Genomic DNA, 24990 nt, shown 5'->3' on the forward strand with positions numbered 1-24990 from the left:
CAGCCAAAAAAGAAGCAATAGGTGACAGATTACTGCCTTCAATCTCTCTTGAACTGATCCCTAAATTATCCAGATCAAGGGAGGCTCTGGGGGTATGTGGACTGATACAACTCACAAAACCTTGACAAAGCAGATGTAGTTACTACAGTTTAAGTGCTTTTAAATGTCTTTTTTTTTTTTTTTTTTTTGTGAAATGATTCTGATTTCCAAAATAACTGGATTTTAATGGAGACAGTTTTGAACTATCTTTGGGAATCATTATACTGCTATCACATATGAAGATCTCGGTGGGCATCTTTGTTTTCTTTTTACTGATCTGCTATACTTTATTGGAGATTCTGCAGGATGGGGTTTATTTATTCTGTCTCTCAAAGTCTGCAGTACCATAACATGTTCATTAACATCAATATCCTTATAATAATTCCATTAGAGATAAATTTTACATAGTAAGTTTCAAAAATTAAATTTTTAGCCACAGGAAGAAGCGGGACAAATTATGTTCAGTCTACTTATAAAACATTCTGGTTTCTCCTCTCTTTTGCAAGAGGAGAATAAGAAATACAGGAAAATGAAAATGCCAACACTATCCATGCTGAAGTTTATATAGTTTCAAACAAAAGCACTGTTTATCTTCAAAGAAGGCAGCTTTGGATCCAAGCACTTTGAAAAGAAATGACCTAAAAGTATGCGCGCTTCTTAGCATACTAACGGCTCTGAATCCGAGCAATTCTGCTTAACTCTTCTGCTTGTCCAGTGCATACACTTCTTACTTAAAACCCCAAAATACATCAGAAGGAGAATTCTAATTATATGTTTCATTAACTTTCAGAAAAAATAATATGCACTACTGACTTTTAGGTGCCATAATAAATGCTGCTGGGTTCTGCTTTTTCCCCCTGAACTAATTTATTCTGTTTCAATAAGTCCCTCTCCAGTAGGAGACACAGATGTTTAGTGAAGAGTGGAAGGCAGGTATATTTATTTTAGACAATTGCTGGAGAATGGCAAATGGACAGTCAATATATTTTAGTTAAGTAATTCTATTCACTTAATATGAACAAGTTTCATCTGAATATTAGAACTACTGCTAAAGGAGATGTTCAAAAACAGCTTTTGAAAGTTCAAGGGAAAAATAAAGGATGAGCTGGGTTTTTTAATGCGTTTTTGAAGACTTCTCACAGTTGGCAGACTTTCCCCTAATATCTACCTCTTGAAAATGCATTGAATCAATTTTTATTAATTTCTTAAATTCTTCCAAGGAGTTACATGTATATCTGACAGACATTTAATATAAAAAGGACTAGAAAAGTAGATTTACATTTTTCATGCACAAGCTGAGAGAGTCCAAGGCAGATAAGTTTTCCTCCCCACTGCCTGTGTTAAGGCACCAGTAAAATGGAGCTCTTGTTGCAAGCATCCATTAAAGACTGTCTCAGGTTCTCCTCTCCTGCACACATCACCGCCCCACACCTTTTTTCCTTCCCCTAAATCAATTAACATTATGATAATTTTGTTCCTGACTCCTGTTTTTGGCTTGATGAAGCTGACTTTCTAATCAGGAAGGGTAAATGTTAAAGTCAAGTGCAATCAGGGATTATTAGGCAAGAAGTGATTATGAGAAGTATTTAAAGATAACAACTAATGCTGTACTAGTATAAAAAGCAAACACCCTTGAAACAAATCAAATGAATTACTCTATCTGTCCTTAACAGCACAAATAACCTAAAAATGGTTTGATATGCTCCTATCTTATCTTCATCTTAGAAGAGGAAACATTTTTGAGAGAGATTTAACCACAGAAAATCTTTATGAGATCTGATACTGTTATTTATTTTGACAGCCAACATAGAAAGCAGAGACGGGACAGAACTGGGAACTTAAGTCCCCAATAATTTGCTGTGTTTCAGACCAAGTGTGGATGTAATTTGGTTGATGAAAAGTGAAGAGCAAACTCTTGGTGTGGTATAAGTGCACTGCCCCTGTTCTGTCAGTGCTGATTGTCAGCTCTCCAACAGAACACACCCAGCAGAAAATGACAGTAAATGATGTTCTGAACATCAGGGAGAAGAGCTTTGGTTTTGTACTTGTAAGAAATTCAGACAAAGACTTTTTCAGACAAGGTCATAAAACACTGTGTTTATAATATGGTCAGAAGCATCTCCCCATTACACACAGAAATGGAACAAAGAAGACAGATGCATTTTCTTCTGCTACTCCCAAAATCTTCAAAAATAATTTAAATCCACTTTTTTTGTTTTTTTATTTTTCCTAAAATAAAAATTTTAGGGTATGGATCTGTGGGAATTTAACTTTTGGTATAGTCCTTTCTCACCCTAGAGATTGGACACACTAGTTACAGTACAATTGCCATGATCTCCTATAGGATTTCAGCCAAAAGAGAATATAAACACATCGTGAAATATGTACAGATGTTTCCTTAAGGAAAATCTGGATCTCACAAAACCTGGAAGTACAAGCTTTACTAGGTGCCTACAGGAACTTTACAGAAACCAGTGAAATTAAGTTATTATGAGAATATAATAATATTCTCTAGTGAAATAGAGTATTCAAGTGGAACCATTCCACAGAAATTCACCTGTTAAAAAAAAAGACTTATGCAAAAAGGCTTCAGTAGAGGAAGAGGTTTCACTGAGAAATATTCACGTTACCACTTGGAAATCCCTACAGAGCTAGCTCCACCACTAGGACATCAACAGAAGTAAAAGATGAGACAAGTTTGTCTGCTCAGGGCTTTGGGATGCACATTGTTTTTAACAATGTGTTAAATTGTGTGGCAGAGTTCAATTTTCATCTTCTCCGTAGGTGCTGACTGCACATAAACTTGTGACAAACAAGCTGACAAAATGACAGTACTTCAGAGTATTTAAAGAATGATTTCTATGTCCTTCCAGTACTCAGCCTGGTACCTCTGAGTCCCTGGACCAAGCACCTGGATCACCCTGCCATTGCTGTGACAGGTGGCAGGATTGCTGAGCGCTGCATGGGCACAGATGTGGTATCACAGATGCAGAAGGAGCAGTCTGTTTGGATATAGCCTTAGAGCACACAAATAACCATTTCTGGTGTTATTGTCAGGGCCAGAGCGGTAGGGCTGTGCTGGCGCCTCCTGCTCCTGCCAGGGGCCACCACCATCTCTGCCACCCCATGCAGCCTCCACTGCCCTGGGCACTGCAGGAGCTCTGCAACAAGGAGTATCTGCAAGGAGCTGCGCCCTGCTGAGAAGGAAGCAAGCTGTGGACTCTGACATACACAGAGATGAGTTTAATTTGAGTTTGTGAAGGCAGGCGCTCAGACATCAAGGGCTGCCTCCATGCCCTACCACTTGGAACACAGAAGTTCAGATTATTCTGCATTTTCACATTCTCTTCTGATATACTTCCATTAAATAAACACCAACAAAGAGAAGTCCAACTAGAACTTGTTTTTAGGATTAGCTATTATTCTAAGTGGTAACATAGAGAAAAAAATTAAAAATTCTAAAAAATCTATCAGTACATTAACAGAGATTGCTCATTGCTTTGTATCTTAGCAACAATACCTGTTTGCAAATCAGGCAATATAGACTATATCAAAAACTGCAGAAGTCCAAACTTTCCACTTGAAACAAATAAAATAAAATGAAACAATTTGTAAAATTACATCTTCCCACATGTAATAATTAAATCAAAAGTCTAAAGAACTCTCCTGTTCTATTTCGGAATCAGTTTCCAAGTCTCAGGATCCTAAGTATGTGTTACATGGTTCCAAAAATTCAAGGTAAATTTAGAATCTTGGAAAAGTATTTTTAAGTGTCTTTTAAAGTTTCAGATGCTCCTGTTAAAATGTTCTGTCTAGGAAATTAAAAAAAAAACATGAATGGAAAAATACCCATCATTTTGACTGGAGTAAATACTTTACACCTGTACAATACCATACAAATAATTAGCAACCAATGACACCTAAACCACTGCTAAAATCATACATCAACATATAACTTTGAATCTGAGTAATGGCATTCATTGTGGGCCCTGTGGGGAATCAGTATGACAAGTTCTTCCTCCCCACTTCAATTATGGATATAACACAAGTAAATTAAGCCAAGTCAATATTCTCAGAAGTCAATTCTATATATGCCAATGTCTGCTCAGAAGTTGTAAATAATAATTTATGCAGAGCAAGGAACACTTGGGATTTGGTTTTGATCTGCTGCTGTTTGTGGTTTGTTCTTTTTTTTTATCTAGTGGGGGTTTTGCCACACAAATTTAGATGCATTAACATTTATTTAAAAGAATCTTACACTCTACTATCATTACATGTTCTCCTCATTTTCAAAATCTTTCTTTCCTATTCATTTCCATACTTATGCAACATGTTTATTTCTTTCAAGCACTGAGGCATCTTGCAAACTGAGGAATATAAATCACCCTGGTGCCATCAATGTTTTATGATAGTGATATTGGAATCTCTGTGCTACCTTATCCTCCATTACTTCTTTTATATGTAGTCATAAGACAACAAAACTAAAGGCAACTGCTGTAGCTCCATGACAAAAACAGACACTCAAGAATTTAATTATGCCAGATATGTGAATATAAGCAGAAAAGATGAAGGAATGATCTTTCTTGTCAGCAACAATTTCAGCAGCACAAGGAGGTAAGGGCAAGATTCATGGTTAGTCTGTCTAATGTCCTTTAAGGACCTTAGGGATTTTATGTGGATGCATCTGAAGTCTAACATGAAGATCATAGAAAAAATTTCTTCCCTAAGCTTTGACTTCCTTATTTTGGGATTCTTGAATTTTTGATGATTTAACAAAGCTGTTACCACTCAGTAGAGATAGCAATGAAATAAAGGGACAAGGGTGTGAGTTATGAAGCTTGTTTGCTGCACACTCAAGCTCTTTCAGTTATGGTTAGATGAACACACTCTTGTAAAAATAAAATTCTTGAAGATACTTGTAGCTGTTTTTCCTCTGTCCAGAACAGATTTTCTTGAACTGGTCCATTACAACACAATTTGAGTTAAATATCTTTCCTATCAAGGCCTTTCTTTGCATCTAGCCCATGTTCAGAGAAGTTACCCCACATGATTTGAAGGGGGGCTGAGAATTCCCCTGGCATTGTAGCAGCAGGAAGCTCCCACTGTTCCCTGCTGTCTAACCCTCCCAGACAAATCAGCAGCAACATTCAATAATTAAAGCCACATTTTAAGATTTCTGTGACTGAGAGCCCCAAGCGCACGTACTCCATCTCATCCACCTGAATTTTACCCCCAGGAAAAAGCCATGGGAATTATCTCCATTACAGCCATGCTCTCTGTGCCACTGCCACCACCGTGGCTTTCTGTCCCTGCAGGAGAAGCCCTCATTGCTACAGATCTCTACACCATTCCCTTTCTGGAAGAAGAATCAGTACATTAATATCTTGCCATGTCACCTCTCCTTTGATTTTTAAGTGTATACATAATCACACCGAATACTAATTCATCTCTACAGCAATATCATTCATTTTAGATGTTAATCTTAGCCAAATTCTAATAGATTGCAATCTAGAAAACAATAGTTTTCACATCTTCCCAGAAGGAATAAATTAACTGCTTGTAAATCATTAATTTGCAGCTCTCCAATGATCAAGGCTGTCAGACTAATGTGATTTTAAACCATTTAGGATTTGTTCTTTTGTTCATTCACACCAGTAACAATAACATGAGCATAATAAGAATTTATATTAAAATATTAGGTTTCAAATGAAAGAGAAAGATTGCATATTTCACTACTTCATGTACCATTTCCCAGCAGCTGCAGCATATAAACTGTTAAGTTAAAAGAGTTCATTTTAAACAGAGCTGACAAGCTGTGAATGATGCACCTGGCTGGCAATGATCTGTATCTAAAAACCTATAGTTGGTTTTTAACTTGTCCTCCACTTAATCTGTACCTTCAAGATTGTTTCATTTCTCTGGTGATGTCTTATTTTATATCACACACTATCTTTTGGATCAAAAGTGTCAGGCATTGTATTTTCTGCATTCTAGGCCCACAGAACATTTACAGCCACATAATACAATAATGCTGAATTATAGTCACATGTTTATATTTACATTCACTTTTTCTGCAGTTGTTTGTGATTCTTTAAACAGACACAATGAAGTGCTTGGGTTTTACAAAGCTGTTTCCAATATTTAACCCCGTGTCCAATTTCATACATTGTTTGAAGATCAAGTTGGCCTAGTGATCTTCACCAGCTAGTATGAGGAACTTGACAAAATCTAGTTTTTATTCATTTCCCTCTTCTCTTCACCTTAAAAACCTGTTGGAAACTTAAACTGGCTTGAAAATTCACCCGATTTCTTCCACTGCTGAGCCCCACAAAGTGTTGCAGCCAAGCTTAATGTTTCGTTTGTATTCAAAACCTAACAAGAAAAATTAGTTGAAAAGTAGATGTGACATTTCTTTTAAATACTATCATAGGAAGCCAGATGATACATTCACCTGCTGCTCATGCATGGCAACAGTGAATTAGGAGAAGATACAGATTTTTTAATGAACCTTTAATTGCCATGGGACTGAAGGTGTCTTGGTTTTTATGTTGCAATATTTCTAAGGCTGCACCCATTAAATGCAAATGAGTAAGAAAGCAGTCGTGATAGATAAAGCAGGAAAAATGATGCATATTTTATGTCCTTATTGAATTTCAATACTATTTGAGGTCTGACCCTTTCTCTGCCCTGAGTCCATCGTTGTGATGCTATTTGCCTGCTTAATTTTCAGCCTGTTTCTTGAGAACTGCTGTTCAGCACCTTTTCCTCTGGCTGGGGATTCCTCCAGAGCCATCCCCAGGCTCTCCTCTCAACACTGTCTTTGAGCTATTTTCTATGCATATGATTTTTTTCCAACACAGATGAAAATATATATAAAAAAAAAGAAGCCCAAACCAAAAATCTTCTTGAATAACTCAGGGCACGTGTATGCTCACTGTGAACACTTTTAGTAATTTAATGATAAATCTATTGAAGGTTTAAATAAATACCTAATCCTTACCCTGCTGTTTTAGAGGGGGAGAAGCTGAGATTAAAAAGAGTTAAATAACTTGACAAAGGCACCTAGCAACACGGGGCATGTTCCAGACACCTGCTCCAGGGTTCTCTGTGTAACCAGTCCTACCCTTTAATCAGAGCTGGTTATTACTCTGGGTTCTGAAGGAGGAGAAAGAAAACAAAAGCACTTTTAATCTAAACTTGCTTTCATCCTGTCTTCCTGAAGAAGGGAGATATGTCTGAAAGAGAACCCTTCTCTGACCAGTTGAGTTGTCACAACAGAAGGCACTCTTAAAATCTTTCTTAATTAATGAGTATATGAATTGAGAGAAGACTTCAGGCTGAGAGTCACCACTGAAACAAAGATTGACTGACTGCAAACCAACAGGACAAGTTCCTCAGATGCTATAAAATCACAGTAGCACCATCTGGCACTCAGCTAGTCCTTGTGGAACTGAACTGCCTGGCTGAAAAAGGGAAAACTGCACTCTCCTGTCCACTACTTGTTAAAACCTGAAGTTTCTCTTAATAATTTCAAAAACTGCATTATATTTTTAATCTCCCATTCCCCAGCTATCTTGAGAGCATTTCTCTAAAGTATAAAGGTAGTGGTATTTCTTAGTTGGCTTACCCTTAAGAGTATTTTATACTTCTCAGAAATACACCGAGACAAATACACTGGAGAAAACTGATAATCTAACACCAACCAAATCATGACAGTTGGAATCATGGACAAGAAATGCTTCAGAGCATGAGGTGAAAAAATATTCATTTTCCTTTCTACATTAGACACAAACCCTTCAGTGGCAGCAAACAGGAATAAAACCTTAGAACAGCTCACTGCCAGGCTGAAGGATGAGCAGCATTAGAAGTTCTGGAGTTCATTACCAAAGATTCTGACTGCTACTGACAAAGCTTTTACAATGACACCCTGCTGATATCTTTTGATATTGACAGATTAAAATCATGGTCGTGCAAAGACATGGACACAAAATCAAACATTTTGGCATGTTAGTCACAACTATCATTCCAGTCCCCTCTCAAACCACCTTCAACAGAGGAAATAAAAGCATATTTGAACCAGAACATAGTAACATTCTTAGAAAAACCCTGTGATAACCTCTTTGACTTGGTTGTTTTCAAACTTATTTAGCCATTAACAAAGCATGTTTACTAGAATCTACTTGACATTTCTAAAGGTATTCTTTTTCTCCTAATTAACACCAGAATGGAGGCTGATAGCACTCTTTCTTAGGCAAACAAGGATCTGGCATATAAGAAATAAAACTCTGCTATTAAACATGTCAATAGATAACATTTTATATCTGAATTTCATGACTTGGCCCATGTGTTGTTCCCCACCATACCCAGAGTCAGATAAATAATATTTTATGACTCTGTGCAAATGAAAAGGTAATATAGTTTTGATTTATTGCTAATAAAGCCACCAATACTGTTATCTTCAGGCAAGGGAAAGCTTCTGCTCCAGATCATAATTCCTGCTCTTAGAAAAGGTTGTATCTATTTTAGAAAGAGTAATTCCTGCATTGGAATGGTAAGCACAAGCCATGCTTGCAGGATAGGACGTAACCTAAAAAGGTGAGCACATACACAGATGCAAGAGATATAGCTTTCATATATCACAGATACAAGATATATAGCTTTTATAATATATACTGTATCTTTTAAATATATAGGATATATGCACATATAAAAGAAGACAGACATGTATGCTGCAGGATCCTCCAGTGAGTTCACCCTTTCCCATTATTGCAGCTGGTTCAGTGCTAGATGAAGCATCACTAGACTTTTCTTCCAGCCACGTGCCTTAAGATTTCCTGCTTTTCCACCAAGGCTCCATCCCTCTCTAGGTTTATGTTCTTAAGCTTCCACATCAGGTGATGTCTGAATTCAAGTGTTATCTTTCCTTGCTTTGAGTGCTATATTTTTCTAGTTTTTATGGCACAAGATCCTCACCTAATATTAATTCTCAGCTGAAAACACTTACTCAGACTTCAGTTTACCCACCTACCTTTCCCTAAACTCTTCTTGCCTTTAACTCAGCAACACAGACCAACTTCTATCATATATTCTGACAAATATTTCCAGCAGTTTATAGTGTCAATATAACCTGAAGGTCTCTCTTCTATCGCAAAACAAATCAATGTTTTGCCAGCATCATCTTAGGAGCAAAATGGGGATATTCCCCCAAAACATCTTGAGTACTACCAGCAAAAGTCAATTTGACCCAAAAAAAAAGCACTTTTGATCCCTAGGCCTTCATAGTTTTGCTAGTACAGAAGGAGGTACAGAAACAAGTTCAGTCTAAACTAGAAAAGATCTTATTGACACAGCCTAAATTCCTACCCAAGGGTCAGCAGCTACTCTGGAAACTATTCAAGGCCCTACAAAGGATGTAGAGGGAGCAGTGATTTAATTCAAATAAATTATAGATTGGCTTTGGTTCAGAAGCTAGCACATGAAATTTAAATATCTCATATAGAAAGGCAGACTAATTGATTCAAATTGCTTTTGGTAGCTTACCAGCTGTGAGTAAAAGTAGCACTACCCCAATTACAGAAAGGCAGAAATCTTGTTCAGACAGGCACAGCATTTATGAATGAATGAGGTTCACACTCTATTGCTTGTGGGAAAGAAGTGTGCCTTCGCATCCTCCTTCTTCAATTATTTGCTTTTGAACTGCTACAGGACTGCTGCTTTTACATAATAATATAAATTCTTGATGAAAATTTCAAAGAACCGGGGTCATCATCTTTTGTAAAGAAGCAGATCATTTGGTAAGTTTTGTTCAGTGCAGAGCACAGCATCTGTCTCAGTTGGGAGTTCTAGGCAAGGGTTCCATACAAGGACTTCAAGCTATCAAACACATCTGCACCTTTTCAGGCTCTGGTGTTTTCCTTGGAAACAGAACTTTATAAAGCAGAGTTATATTTTGTGTCAAAATGTTGCATTTGATGGTGCAAATCATTATCTTTTGGTTTCATTTTCTTCCTGTTCATTTTCATAGTGGCTCAATTACTGTGTTATTTATAACCTTTTCAGAGTCTAATTATATTGCATCAGATATCCTGAGATATTTCTGGATGGGCATTTTCTACACAAAAACTTCCTGCTTATTTTTGTTATTCCCCTTGCAGCTATGCAGTTCCAGCACACCACCAAGATTAATTAAGTAGGCACAATATTGCTGAAACCTCCTCTGGTTTGCTCTGTCTATCATCACTGAGATTTCTACAACCAGCAAAAGACCTGCTAAAGAAATATGTGACTAATGCTGAAACAATCCAGTTTAATGAGACCTCCTGGGAAACCACTTCTCCCTGAGTGATCAAAAGAGGAACTTAAATCCCTCTTTGTTCAAATGGAAAGGGTAACAGGCTGCATAAATATATACAGAAGCTATCTGTGCTGATCTGTTAAGCAGCCCAATAGCTTTATATTACTTTGAATTCACACTCAAATATAAATCTTGTTCATAAGGCTTACTGTAGGCTCTGCATCTATTGAGCACAATTCTGCTGTCAGCTACCTAGAAGAATTTATTTCCTAATTGCCTGACTAGTAATTCACTCTTATACTGTGAATATATTAAATTCTGGTCATCTCAACAAACCCTGTGCTACTTAATGGCTGCAGCGTGTGTTTACCAATGTGATGGTTACCTGTGTGTTCACAAGAATATAACAGCACCAAAATTCATAGAGATGGACAGAAAAGCAAAGCAGCAACAGCTATGGTGAGATTACAGGATCTCTCCATCCTACCCACCCAACAGCAGGCTCAGAGTCTTTATGGATCCTTATATATGAGACAGAGAGAGAAAAAAGTTCCTGCTGTGCTCTGAAAAAGCATCTGTATTCATGGAGTACCAGAGATGTGTAGGCAGCTGTGCTTCTAATTTTTCTCATTGACTGCCCATCATGCCCTGTAAGGTTCCTTGTCACCCATTCCAACCCTTCCTTTCTCAGGAGGCAAGAAGCATCAGAGCAGTTCTTGCTCTAAGAATTCAGCACAGTTCACTGTCTGCTTTCCTTTATGTCCTGATCTGCTCAGCCCACACCATTTTTATGCCCTCCTGCTGCCCTCCTTGGCTGGAGTCCAGTGTAGCTGCTGCTTTGAGGTGCCCTTGTCCATCATGTGTTGACACTTGTCTAAACTACAACCCAAAAGTACTTAACCTCCAAAGGATGAGGAGAAGAGGCCACCAACAGAAACACAGAGGGATTTTTAAGCAAGTCAAACCGTGTATCAGAAATCATAAAAAGAAATATAATCCAAACAGCAGCACCCACTTTTCTTTTCCTCTCCTTACTTTTCCTGACTGGTTTTCTTTTCCTGGAGAATGGAACATCTTCCATTTCTGCATCTTACATTTTCTCTTAATTTGTTTTTAATTAAGTTATTGTTGGGCAGAGAGTCTTCAATTTCAACCAATTTTGACCAGCCTCCAATTACATTTTAATTTAAATTGTGAAAGGATACAAACTACTTCATACAGAATGCTGCTGCCTGATAATTTGGAAAATGCATATTTTAGTTGAGAAGTCATCTTCATTAGCATATTTTGAAGAAGGTTGTATAGAGAAACCTCTTCCCATTTAATATGACATTGCAGGGAAAATTGAGAGAATGCCACTGAGTTTTACCAACATATTTTAAGACTTTTAGCATTAATTAAATAATGTTTGATCACAGAGAGAAAAATGCAGCAAATTTCACAGAAAACCAGAGCTTAAATGGCTTAAGTTAAATGCAGGTATAAAAGGAATGAGTTCCTCAGGGTCATACATTATTGTGAAGGAAATACAGCTGAACAAGTTAAACAGAGTGGGAGATGTCAAGAGGGAAGCTGGAAGCTTTCAGATGCCAGGGTACAGCATGGAATGAGTGACAACCCTTGCAGGTCTAAAAGGGACCTAACGTGACTGGAATTTTCATGGATTTTTGGTACAGCAATGAATCTCTTGGGTGTGATTTTCTTTCTTTTTAATCTTTCCATTTCCTTCTTTCTATCGACTGAAAATCTCTAGAATACAAACAGCACAAAATCTACACCGAAGAATAAAACAGAAAATATAGTAAAGGAACTGATAGGGAGATTACATCAAGTATTTGTTTTCTCTGAACCAATATTATTGTGAATTTGTTGATCATAAATATGAGATGGGAAAAGGTGAAAAGCATCCAAGAATGGACTATTTCAGGATGTTTTCATTATTTTATTTCTCTTCCCTTTTCTTTAAAATACAGACAAAGGTAAAGAGAGGTATAACTTGTTCTGCTGCTGCTATTACTATTCTCTTCTAGTGGAGGCCTGAACCTCCAGAATTCTATTCATGCCAATGGATCCTGACAGCTCTAATATAAAAAGCTGCTCCAAGGAAATGAATGTGTATTTTCCTTTCCCTGTTGAATGACTACAACCTTGTATGGTGATATTTTTATGAGAACTTTCTGAAATCAAGTACCAACCTGGCAAAGCTGCTAGGAAACAGTAAAGGCTTAGCCTGTCCCTCTGCCCCAGTATTTATTACTGGTTCAAGTATTGAATAAGCATGGAATAGTGAGGAGAAAGGGAGATGGGGGAACTTGGAATCCTCCTCAGAAGGAGAGTGGATGTAAGGCTATGTGTTACAGCAGGTAGGTCAGGAACTAACACAACCAGCCTGCTCTGCACCAAGGCAGATGGCAGCTGCTTCCCTCTGGATTTCAAGTCAGTGATTCTTACTCCTGAGGCATTTTGGTGGCATCCAAGATTTGCTGTTCCTCAAAGCTGAATAAGTATAAGAATTCCAGCTTCAGCAACCTCAGAAGAGCTTTTTCCATGGTTATGCAATCACTGACAATTCCAGCAAATGGCCATTGCTGTTTCCCTGTCACTCTGCCTTCCTCTTGCTGCCCTTCTGTTTTCAGTCAGGCCTCTCTGAGTATGGCCTGAGAGCCTGCTGCAGTGGGGACAGCAGGGGTAGAGAAGAGCAAATATTGACAGCTCTGTGCAGCTGCCGTGGTCACTGGGGCAGCTCTCATCACTACCTATACATTTACTGAGAAAACCATCTCATTCACCACTACGTCAGTTTGGTTGGACAGGACCCTCTTGAAGTCATCTAGATCAATCCTCCAATCCTTTTTCACCACTTTCTGCTTAGTGCCCTAGAAAATTTGCTTTAGTTACTCTCACTTAAAGGGATAAAGGCACAGCTGTGCAGTTTTCTTCTGACCTTAAATACAAGTCTTAAGCTTCAAAACTGGATGTCAGCATTGCAGTGTATCTTGTATGTACACTCCAGAATAAAATTTAAAAGTGACTAACACTTTTTTTAGGGTCACACACTGTATGTCACCCCAATTATGCTGCCTAGTCCATGCATGCACTAAGATTTTTTCCATGTTAGAAAAGTATAAAATCAAGGTTTTTTTGTCAGTAAGCCAAACCTTTAACCACGATAACTTGTGTCTTTGTGCCCTCCTAATAATGGTTTGTATCAGTATTATGGAAATGAGAATTCAATTGTGTGTCTGTGCTACCAAGGGACACTGGGGCCCCTTTTTGGAGGGGGATCTTTGAGTCTCAGAGTGACTCCAGCTGTAGGGCTCAGAATAGGATTGAAGCAGGAAATGTGGGAAGTGTCATGACCCAAACACTGCTGCTGCTTCCAAGCTGAACCTCAGCTGTGCTGCCTGAGACAGTTTTCATCATCCCTAAGCAAGTAAGCAAAACTGAATGGGTTCATCACTGCCATTGTCTATTTTGTCTTTTTACCTAAAAAGCTCTGGTAATTCTTGAGGAATTATTCCAGACTTGGAATTAATGAGATACATTATTGCTGCACCCTGCCAGCCAAGATAACTGAAACTGCCCTTGCTCAGATTCCTGGAGCAGCCAAACTGAGACAGCAGGAACTCCACAGGGACCAATTTCTCACTGAGCAGCTTCTCTTAACCCAAACAAACACCAGGACCCAGCAGCTGGCTGGATTCCAGTGCCCATTTCCAGCTGCTCTGACAGCATTGCTCCAGCTGCTGCAGCACAGACACAACCTGGGAGTGGTGACTCAGCCAGCATCTAAAAGGGACTCAAACCCCTTGAGGTCTTTCACATGGACTTTGTTGGGTTTAAATACTTCTAACTGAAAAGAGAGTACATGCTAGAAATTAATATATATACATTAATGTATTGATGCATGACTGGCCATCAGATCATCAACAACAGGTTAATACACAGAATTGATTTATAAAGCTAGAGGGTTTATAATAGTTCATAACATTTGTTGAAGATATAACCAGTAAATTTAAAGGATTTGAGATGCTTCTTCACTTACTTAGGACATAGTGATGATTTAAAAGAGAAAATTAGAATGTAGTTTTCAATGAGCATAGTAATCCAAGTTCATACTAATATGATGTATATAAGTATGTGTGAGAAAAGGACTGACAATGATAATCATTACCATTGAAGATGATTTTCATTAAATGATGATTAAGTAATTAAACATAATTATTTAAAATCTTCCCATTTTCATCTTAGCATGTTTGATTAAAATGTCACATAAAATAAGAAGGTCCTGTATTAAATAAAGCATTATTTCAATATTACAACCAAAGCTTATCTGAAGAAAAAAGAGTAAGGAGAGGTTTACTCCATTACTTTCTGTTCTAGTGTGTTAGCTATAGGTGATAATTTCTTTGAAGGAACTTTGAACTGGGGAGGAGCTGCTGTGTGTTTTTTCTTTCTCCCTCACACCATTCAGTAATTATTAACAGAATCACAGAACAAGCTGAGTTGGAAGGGACCCACAATGATCATCAAGTCCAGCTGCTGGCTGGAGTCACGAGAGTCACACTGAGACTCCTGTGCCCAAGAGCTTTGTCCAAACACCTCCTGAGCCCTGCCAGGGTGGTGCTGTGAGCACTTCCTTGGCACTGTGCAGTGCCCAGCCACCTCAGGGTGCAGAGCCTTTTCCTGGTTCCCAACCCAAACCTCCCCTGCACAGCTTCAGGCCATCCCTCAAGGCCAGAGCAAACACCATCTCCATGGAGCAGCAGGGAACTGCTGCCTCTGCAGCAAAGGAGAGACAGGAGGAAGACATGGCAAGGCATTTGAATTGCTTTCCTACATTTAGACATCTAAATTTAGTTGTATGCAATCTGCTACTGAAAGATACCATGAGGGATTCATGTGCTCTATGCTCTAGTTGTCATGATTCATCTCAACTATTTTAGATCTCCATGTCAGGATGGGATAAATTCGGGCCTAGAAACACTGATTTTCTTTTGTACTTTAGCACTAAAGTGGAGCCTTTATTTTAACAAATAAGAGTATTTCATATTGCAACTTAAAATTATATGAAATGAATCTTGAACAACTTATTGCATATATATATATATATATATATATAACTTCTGTAGACATGACTGCCAACCTCCAGTCACTTCCAGACACTTGCCATTGACAGGATAGACAGAAAGAAATCTGTTGAATATTCTTGGTCTAAGTGTTTCAAAACTGAAAGATGAAAAAACATTTTTCTTCCTTGGTTTTTTTAAGGTGAGAAATTCATCAGAACCTGTTCTGTGGGGCAAAATCTTTTCCTCTAAATGGTCAGCATTCTGTCTCTTCACTTTCCCTGCCTCATAGTCATCAAAAAATTCCTTATCAGGTGTAAGGAACTAGGAATGACAAAGTCTATTATTGTTTAAATTAGTACCTTAGAATACTGACAGGTCCACTTTGAGCAAAAGACTAAAATTCCAGTTGTAAAAGAAACTTATGAACCATATGGAAAGGGAAGCTGAAATCTTACTGGTACATCCTTGAGAGTTTTTACTAGAGCACTTACAGAACCGTAACACCTTTATAAAGGGGAAAAAACAGAAATTAATGCAGACAAATATAACTGGCCTGATGCTCACAGATGGGGAAGAAAAAATAATCTTGAAATCTTTAAACTGTATTAAGATAGCATCTCCAGTACAAAGAAGGAGTTAGAGGTAACACTAAAGGCACCAACCCAGAGCAAAGATGACCATGCAGAAGGACCTGGGGTCCTGCAATATTCAGGCTACAATGGGACAATTTTTAAACTGAGTTTCCCCATTTCCAGTTCATGACTGTGACAGGGCATAGTATTGAAAACTGGGAGGTGGTTGTGGTCACAACATTTGGAGTTCTTCCAGAGTAACCTTCAGAGGTTTTAAAATGAGCACAATCATTTCTGTAAGTGCTCATTCATTTTTCATATTCCCAGCCTGTCTTCCATTCTGCATTTAAATGTATTACACTTGCACTTGCACTTTTAATGGATATCTAAGATTTTAATGGAATTTCAGTGAACTGCACTTTGTATTTCCCCCAAAAAGGAATGATTCATTAGGATCTGAAGCCAGGCTCCTTTTTTGTTCTGGCTAGTGAGAAGACAGCCTGGAGGTATATTGTATTAATTCCTAATATAAATGAAGTTAGATGACTGCAGAGCATAATGGTTATTTATGCTGAATAAGAAAGCAGGCATAGCAAAGAAAATGTGAAATGGAAGGGGACAGAACAGAAAATACATTTCTGCAAACTAGGGAATGAAGTAAGAGGGTAGAAAGTTACAGAAAGATTGCATAAGGAAATGCATTCAGAGTATAGGCACTATTTTCTTTCAGATATCATAAGCAGAATAGGATTTTTTATCATATTAATAACAGTTTTATGAATGCAACAGAAAAAACCATACAGGTGAATGATCACCAGTAGCTAACAAATGAAATAGAAGTTTCAGGTACATTGTTTAACTTGCCAATTCCAGTCACATTCCCTGCAGGAGCTGTCTGCTATTCTCTACTTGGAATAAATATAAAGACTTTATAAAAAAAAATGCATTTCAGAGTGTATTTCTATCATTTTTGGTAGAGCAGACTTAATAACAGATGTGTGCATGCCATGGTAGATGAGCATGCAGAACTTTAATTACAACTATGTCAATTTTAGGCCCTAAATCTTGTTAAAAACAGTATTACATTAGAAAAGCTTGGTTGCATCAACTGCGTAGCTATCCTTTACATTTTGAAATCCTTTACATTTCAGAATGCATTTGTTAAAGGTGACACCATTTATCTCAATTTTCTAGTTCACAAACATGTCCCAGAACTTTTTTTTTTTTACTAACCTCAAATGTTTAGCATTGTATCTTAAAATCCTAATTAAAGATGTATTTTGTGCCAGCAAAGACATAACAAAGCAGTAGATTTCATATGTAACCATCAGGAAAGCAGGTAAAAATCTCCATTGAATGACTGCCCATGACATGTATTCAGGAAGGTAAAAACACTTTTCCTTTCCTAAGCATATCCAGATTAGTGGGCCAACAGCATCTGCTTGTGTAAAGGACAACAGGAATAGAGCCCATTGAGTTCAGTCATTTTGCTAAGCAATTTTGCCATGTCAGCCATCACAGTATGACTGGGGCTTCTACGATAAGCACTGACTACCTTCAAGGCAACTAAGGGATAACAGATCAAAAAGAGATGGCAGAACTTCAGCTTATTGAACATGTAGTTTGATCTTTGAAGCTAAAAACAGAAAATACCTCCATTTTCAGGTTTGCTAAAATGTAAGAAATAAGGGTGGGACAGTTTAAACCCTTTTACTGCCTGTCACTCAGCCAGATCAACAATTAGGAAAGCAAACACATGGTCTGAACTGTCCAAAGATTCCCACTCAGGGATGTGAGTTAATCATCTTGTCTAGGAGCAGAACCACTGTGCTGCCTAAATAGAAGCTGCTGTTCAAAGAAGGCAGGATTAGCCTGAGGTATGAGACATAGTCATACAGGTAAAATGGGCAACAGACAAGACACCAAAATCCCTTTGCCAACACAGAATTTACATGACATTTTGTACCCCTTGATTAATAATCTTTTAGCCAGTGTCTGAGGCCAGATTTCCTTTTCATCCACAACACATAATGCCTGCAATGTCTCCCAGGAATTACACAGTGTGTGCTGGGGAGACTATCCATACCTGCTCTAGGTAGAGGTAGTCAGCTTCAGAATATCCCATCAAGCCTTAAGAAAAATTGCTTGGGTACTGTGAAACAAAGTGACCAAACTACAAGAGAGCTAATGCCATGTGCCACCAAGTTAAATGGAATGGATGACTGGGTAAGGCCAAGCAGCCTGAAAGGAACAGACAGGATTCAGTGTCCTGCTCCATAGGGCTGAAATGCAGGAATTGTTTTGGTGTTTCATTGTGCCATTATATTATGCTCTTTGTCTTCCTTCTATAGCACCCATTCTCCACTTTCTTCTATTTTTTGTAGAAATACTTAGTAGAGATTTACATTGTTGTATCAAGTTCTCTGAGAGTCTCAACCAGAGACTTCTCACTGACTTCACCAGGGGTTGGACCAAGACACATGAACAGATCTGAGACCAGCTCTTTCAGTGGTGCTTTTACTTCACAAGGTGCTTCTCATTCACAAAATGGAATGATTCAATCCTGAGAATCTGTCATTTTTTCCAGAGGAATTATTACATTTGTGCTCAAAATAGTTCCAAGAAAGTAATTGTTTTATATAATGCCCGTGATAATTGAACTGTGTGCTGCTGATAACTACACTGCAGAATTTCCTCTTTTGTAGCAAATAGTTTGAAAGCTTCTGGATTTTACATCATAACCATGAAACTTCTGTCACTCATAAGTTTGTGAAGAAGAGTGACTCACTGAAGAAACAATTATTTTTTACTTATCAAGCACAAACATATGTTTCATAGGTATTATTTTTCTTATTGGACACTCTTTCTCACACTGCATGATACTCCTAAGCAAATTTTTGCACCTTTTACTCACTGCCAACCCCGCTTTTTACCTTACTGCATAAGTACCTTATACAGTATATTTGTAGTCAGAGAGAATCACAAAAGAAAAAAAAAAGATTCATCAGTTAAAAAATGTAACATATAAATAAACCACAAAGGACATACAAATCATTATTAAAAGAACTATCAATTAACAGTATTTTCACTGTTAAAAGAAGTAAATTCCCTGCTGCAGAAGTGGTGGCTCCCATTCATGTCTCCATACATTTTCAGGAAGTCTGGTTATGGTCCTGTTGTGCTCTGCAATACTCTAAGCCCACTTCTCTGGAATCTGCCATTTATTTATTCAGATGAACACATGTGTCTTCTATCAGAAATCATAACTGTTTCTCAAAAATTCTATAACTTGTTGCTTGACCAAAGACTTCTTGATATATTTACGATGTTGGTTAAAAGAAGTGGGTGATGGCCTGCCCCCTTTTCAGCCCCCAGAGCCCTGAGTCAGAGGCTGGAGGCACCAGCCTTTGCAGCTCTTCATCCATCCCCTCCCACTGCTGCAGACACTCTGCTCTCTTCCTTCTCAGCTTCAGGACAAGAATGCCGTTACAAAAAACCTCAAGTTCATGCTAAAGGTATAAGGAACCTCCCAACCTACCCACCTCAAGACAAGGAGCAGTTCAGAAGCACCATTTAAACAGAATAATATGCTCACTTGATTTTAGCCACCACTGTCTTTCAGACCCTTTTCAAACAGGTTAATTCCTGTTTAACTGTTCCCATTACACCCTGCCTCAGTAACAGATGTTACACACATCTGTGACCATTGATACTGGCAGTACTTGAGCCACTCAACTTTGTCCTTTGTCCTCAACTTTATCCAAGATATTATTTTATCTGTGAGGATTTCTTTCAGGACCTATCATACAAACTGTAGTGATATTAATTGTGCATTATAATATGATTTCTGTAACACCAGAGCCAAAGGCTTGTGAGACACATACACAGACGTTTGTTTGCAAGCCCAGCCCTGAGTGATCAGGCAAGAATTCATGGACAGAAGGACTGTGTGGCAGGAGCCACAGTGAATAAAATAAGCAGCAGCAGTAGTGAATGAAATAATGCATGAATACACTGGCAGCAGTGATGGAGAATCTTCTTCCCCCTGAGAAACACAACTAATAAGCACATCTTTTCAGATCAAAATGGCTTTAGAGCACTGTTTCAGGGGCAGTGGTCCACTAATCTGGCAGTTCAAGAGGGAAATATTTTCATTGGCCACTGAATTAATCTATACCTCAAATTATTCATCATATCCCAGGAAAACAGCTGTCCATTAAGGAGACATCTGCATGGGGCATAATATGGCTTGCTTGTTCACCTATATTTGCTTCCCAAATCTCATGTTGCAAAACACCTGCCTCTGTTTCTCTTCCCAGCAACCTTCCATGAAGGCTTTCATTTTCTGGTACACAGATTCCTGAAGGAATGACCTTGAGGGGAAGGATGCATTGAAAGAATAATCCCTAAATAAAGCCCAAATCAAACTGCAGAGAGAAAACAAGTCTTTCAATAGCAAGTTTTACAGCTTTTCAAGTAATTTGATATTCCATGATTAATAATACAAACAACAAAACATGTACAGGTGCACACAGAACATTAGACTCTTTCTGAGAAGGTGCTAGTTCATGCAAGAATACATTTACTTATGAAACTAGAAGAACTTGAAAGTCTCTTACCATGCCAAGAACTTCTCACCCCTAGCACTAACTGCTAATTAATCAAACCATCAGTTAATTGCCTATCTTTAGATTTGTTCCAAAATGCATAAATACCAGCTTAAATATTACATAGGAATATATTACTACAAAAAGAATGCCATAATGAGAATAAAGCAACCTGTCACTTGAACTCTCTTTAAATTTATCTTGTCATACACATACACAAAATGAGGCATTCCAAATTTGCCAAATGAACCAGGCAGCTCTGCCGATTTCTAAGCATTAATCCTTTCATGCCTCCCATGAACTATTAATCTTCTCATAGATTACTGCCCAATGGTGCTTTATCTTGTACTTCATTTATATCAGTTAGATTCTTTGAGTGGTCTGCTCCACAATGGAGATTCTTGAGGAAAAAAACTCTAACAGAACAGCCTCAGGCTTGGGATTTCATTTTCTGAACTGCTTTAACACAGGAATTACTCCTTGCATAGCACCATCTAATATACTTAGGCCAGTGTGTTTTTTCATTTGCAAATGCTTCAGGGACAGATCCTCATTCTGCAGATGTGTTTATGGTTCTACCTGTCCCACCCAGTGACCAGCATCACCTGTGTCACCCTGGGGAGCCCAGACACCCCTTTAACATGGCCTTATCCTGCACTTGAAGGCTGGGACACCACAATTCTCTGTCCTGTGGATCATTTCCAGAAATACTCACTTTGGTATGCAGCTGACACGAGCAGGAAGGCTGGACATGCCAGGCTGCAGCTGGCATTTCTCCCTGTCAGGCCATTGCATTCATTTTGACGGATGTTCTTTGTACACAGGGTAGAGACCGTGCTGCTTTTGCTGCAAAGGCAAAAGGATTCACTAATTATTGCAGTTATTCGTTACCCTGCTGAGACAAATGTGATGAAGAACAAAACACAGAATGCTAATCTGGTGTGAGTTTCGAGTATCACTCAGGGAATTTAAGCGCTATGAAAAGATCTTGTGGAATCAGAAACGCCGCCTGGTAATAAAAATAGAAGAAGGGACTTGTTCTCTAATTACCAGACATGAATTTGAGAAATTTGTCTTCCAAGGCACCATGACTTTGCAGTTCATTACATTCTCAATGACTCATATAATGAATATGTCCTTTTAATTGCTCTGTGTTGTCTTGACCCTTATATTAAGTGGATCATCCATTCTTTCAAAGATACTGGCTACCCTTGTGTTCACAGAGAACAGCCTTAATCTAAGTGGACTTGCTGCATCCAAATTCTAGCAAGAAGTGACAATCCAGATGAAGAGCACAGCTACAGAGACTGGGGAATAATCCAGAATGGGAGAGAGAATATTCTCATAGCACAGAAGAGACCTGACAGAAGAACAAATTAAAGGAAAATGTATATGAGCACCAGAGGGTTAGAGCTTTTAATTCTTGTATTACACTGATATCACAGATCTTGTATATCATATGGTGGGGTCCTCATATAGATACACCTGTAATAAACTGCACTGACTCTGCTTCCCATGAGAAGGTATCAGAATTTGTAAACTGATCAGTCCTTTACCACTTGCACTTGAGTTACACACAGAACATGCACAAGGCAACACATGAAACATCTTATAGAGACACTAAATCTCAGGAGGGCTTTAAGTATGTTTGGAATGTGGTATGCTGACTGAATGCCTTCAGACTAGTTAGCAATAAACATTCCGTTTACACATGCAAATTTCATGCTCCCTGAGATTTTAAAAATTCCACTCCAACTAATTGTCATAGTTAGATCATTATCAGTGTGGGTGAAACTGGTACCATCTTCTGTTTAAAAGGTGCTACAAACCACTGATTCATTCAGACACTTTGAATTCTCAGGATAATGGAAAATCATTTATGTACACGTCGAACAGGTCAAATTTTATTGACTTGAAAGCATGAATAGTCTGTATTGACCTTGAATTAACACAGTCAATCAAAATGTGAGATAAAGCATAAGTTACCAGGTCAGCCTACTGCTTTGTGCTGCTTTCCTTTAGCACTGGCTCATCTCAGGTTAAAAGGTCAAAAAGTTCTGACTGCTAAAGAACTCTGAGGAAACTTCTCACCCTGTTAGTGAAAAAGATGTTAAAAAGTTCAAAGCAAAAGAGAACATGAACTTATGGAAGAGTAGCCACTAGCAAGCCTAAAATTTCAGTTAATCATAAAAGTAGAGTAAAGCAAGACTTTTTGTAATTCTGAGAGACCTGTTAAATCTTACCTAACTAGCATTATCCAAGAATAAGAATGTCTAGTCTTTTTGCTTAGCATCACTTTCCCTAAAAAAACTCCTTTTCACATAGACCCTGGAGAGGTCTCAGCACATGCATTCACCCATTTGGTTTTGTTTGGTTTTTTTCTATCAAAAAGGAAAAGTAGGCAGAAAACTTACTAGTATTTAATCTCTTAGCTTCTGATAACTTTCTAACTTGTTAACACTAAACTAATAAAATCCTGCTAAAGTTTGGGCTATATGAATACAGTTTTTTCTAGGACAGAGAACATAATAGGAGTTTTACATGTTTCACTGTCAACTCTATCCATTGCATAGAGACTGTAATAGCAAATTATGAAATAGATTGTGTTATATTATGGAATCTCAAGAATTGTAATAAAAGTCATCAGTGCTACACTTTAGAATTGAACTTTTTAATCTTTTACAAGTGTAACTATCTAGAGGTAAACGTGATGTGCACTTATTGTAACACTAGTACAATGACACAAACACAAAGTCTGCCAAGAGTCAAAACAATTTAGTTTTATGAAAAACATGATTTATATAAAATTTTTACTCTCAGGGATTAAAATTATTCAAGCATATTAATTAATGCTAGCACTGATTCATCAACATTGCAGTAAGAGGGTGTGCAAAGATTTATTTATGATCTTCTCCCATATGAGCCTGCAAACTGTTTTCCAAAATGCAGTTTTACACAACTCCACAAACAAATGAAAGAACAATTTTGCTTGTGATTATATAATGAATTTTTTCACTGAATGTTAGTGAATTTTAAATTGTCATCACTAATTTTACTTTTAATTACAGCACAATATGAATGTACTGGAGCTGATTAAAAATTGAGTCCCTCATTTTTTAGTGAAAGGTCTAGTCCCAAATTCCTAAATGAGAATGGGCTTATTTAAATTGCAATTTAAACTTTAAAGTGAGAAAGAATAAAGAGTTATTTTTTATAGCTTAAAATTTTCAAGTAGTTCTTAGTATTTTTTGTATGATATATGAATACAGGTATAAGAGAATGTTCTTTCACTAAGAATCCTGATTATATAACATTTTTATTTTGGTTCTAGGGCTACATATTTCATGAACAAATTAGCGTGGTACTGCCAACACAATCCATCTTCAAGTATTAGTGGTTTCAAGCTGAGCTTCCAAGAAAAACAGAAAACATCCATATGGAGTTTATTTCTGGTTATGCATGTCTCTACTGAAACAGAATGGTCACATACAGGAAATCCTTATTACAGGAAGTACAGATCAACAGACTTGCAAAGTGTAGCTCTGGTGGGAGAAACCAAAGTATAATGTAGCAACCACTGCTGTCAAGTATTTTGAGATAGAGACAGATATATATCTATATATCTGTTTATTTACTTAATTTCCTACTGACACTGACTTACAAACCATAGAAGCAAAGAACAGAAGAATGATAATTCTTCTGCAACTAGTTTACACTGTGGTACAAATGTTAACATCATGCTATGTGCAAAGCTTAAGCAAAATAAAAATTTCATCTAAAGAGAAACTTGTATTTTAACCTCACTGAAAAGAGGCACTAGCAGTTACATAAAAATCTTAATTTAGTAACCTACAGAAATAACTCAGAAATTCCTCACTGTGGGAAACACTACATCCTTTTATTAGGCAACCCATGCAATAAAACAGAGAAGCTGGGTACAAAGTGTAAAGACAGCATGACTGATACCAAAACTCAGCCTGGAGATAAACCCTGAACTCACAGCCAGTCTATGAGGCTGGGGACACAGGTTCCTATAACTGGTTCATCCACAGCAGTTTCCTCCAAACCTCTCAGGCACTCTGGAAAACTCTGCAAAACTCAGTGTCAGAATTCGTGCCATGGACTGGGTTCCATGTGACAGCAATCAGGGTCATATTTCTGCTTTAATACCATAAAATGCCAGGGCAGAAAGTCAGCTTCAGCAGGAGCTACAAATGAATCAAGCAGTCTTTAGTTGTCTGCTTTTCCTCACAGGTTTGCCCCAGACGGTGAGAACTGTGCAGGAGTTATTCTCTTTTCAAAGCCCAAAGTTCATTCCAAATCACACTTCATACATGTTTCTTTCTTCAATACACAGCTGTACCACTGGTGTCACACTGGAGTGACATAACTTTACATACTATTTT

General features: G+C 37.8%; 1 long non-coding RNA gene across 4 annotated transcripts in view; it reads right to left on the reverse strand.

Moving 5' to 3' along the window:
* Nucleotides 1-24990, reverse strand: part of LOC135453638 (uncharacterized) — a 199883-nt gene that overhangs the window by 39237 nt on the left and 135656 nt on the right. For 2 of the 4 annotated variants that reach the window (XR_010441908.1, XR_010441907.1), the window contains one exon: nucleotides 21300-21430. This is a non-coding gene — a long non-coding RNA (uncharacterized LOC135453638). Of the gene's footprint in view, nucleotides 1-20629; nucleotides 21431-24990 lie in introns of those variants that run through there. The other 2 variants (XR_010441906.1, XR_010441905.1) reach the window with 1 other exon arrangement.

This window comes from Zonotrichia leucophrys, chromosome 13 (assembly GCF_028769735.1).
Source record: "Zonotrichia leucophrys gambelii isolate GWCS_2022_RI chromosome 13, RI_Zleu_2.0, whole genome shotgun sequence".
NCBI classification, from domain to species: domain Eukaryota; kingdom Metazoa; phylum Chordata; class Aves; order Passeriformes; family Passerellidae; genus Zonotrichia; species Zonotrichia leucophrys.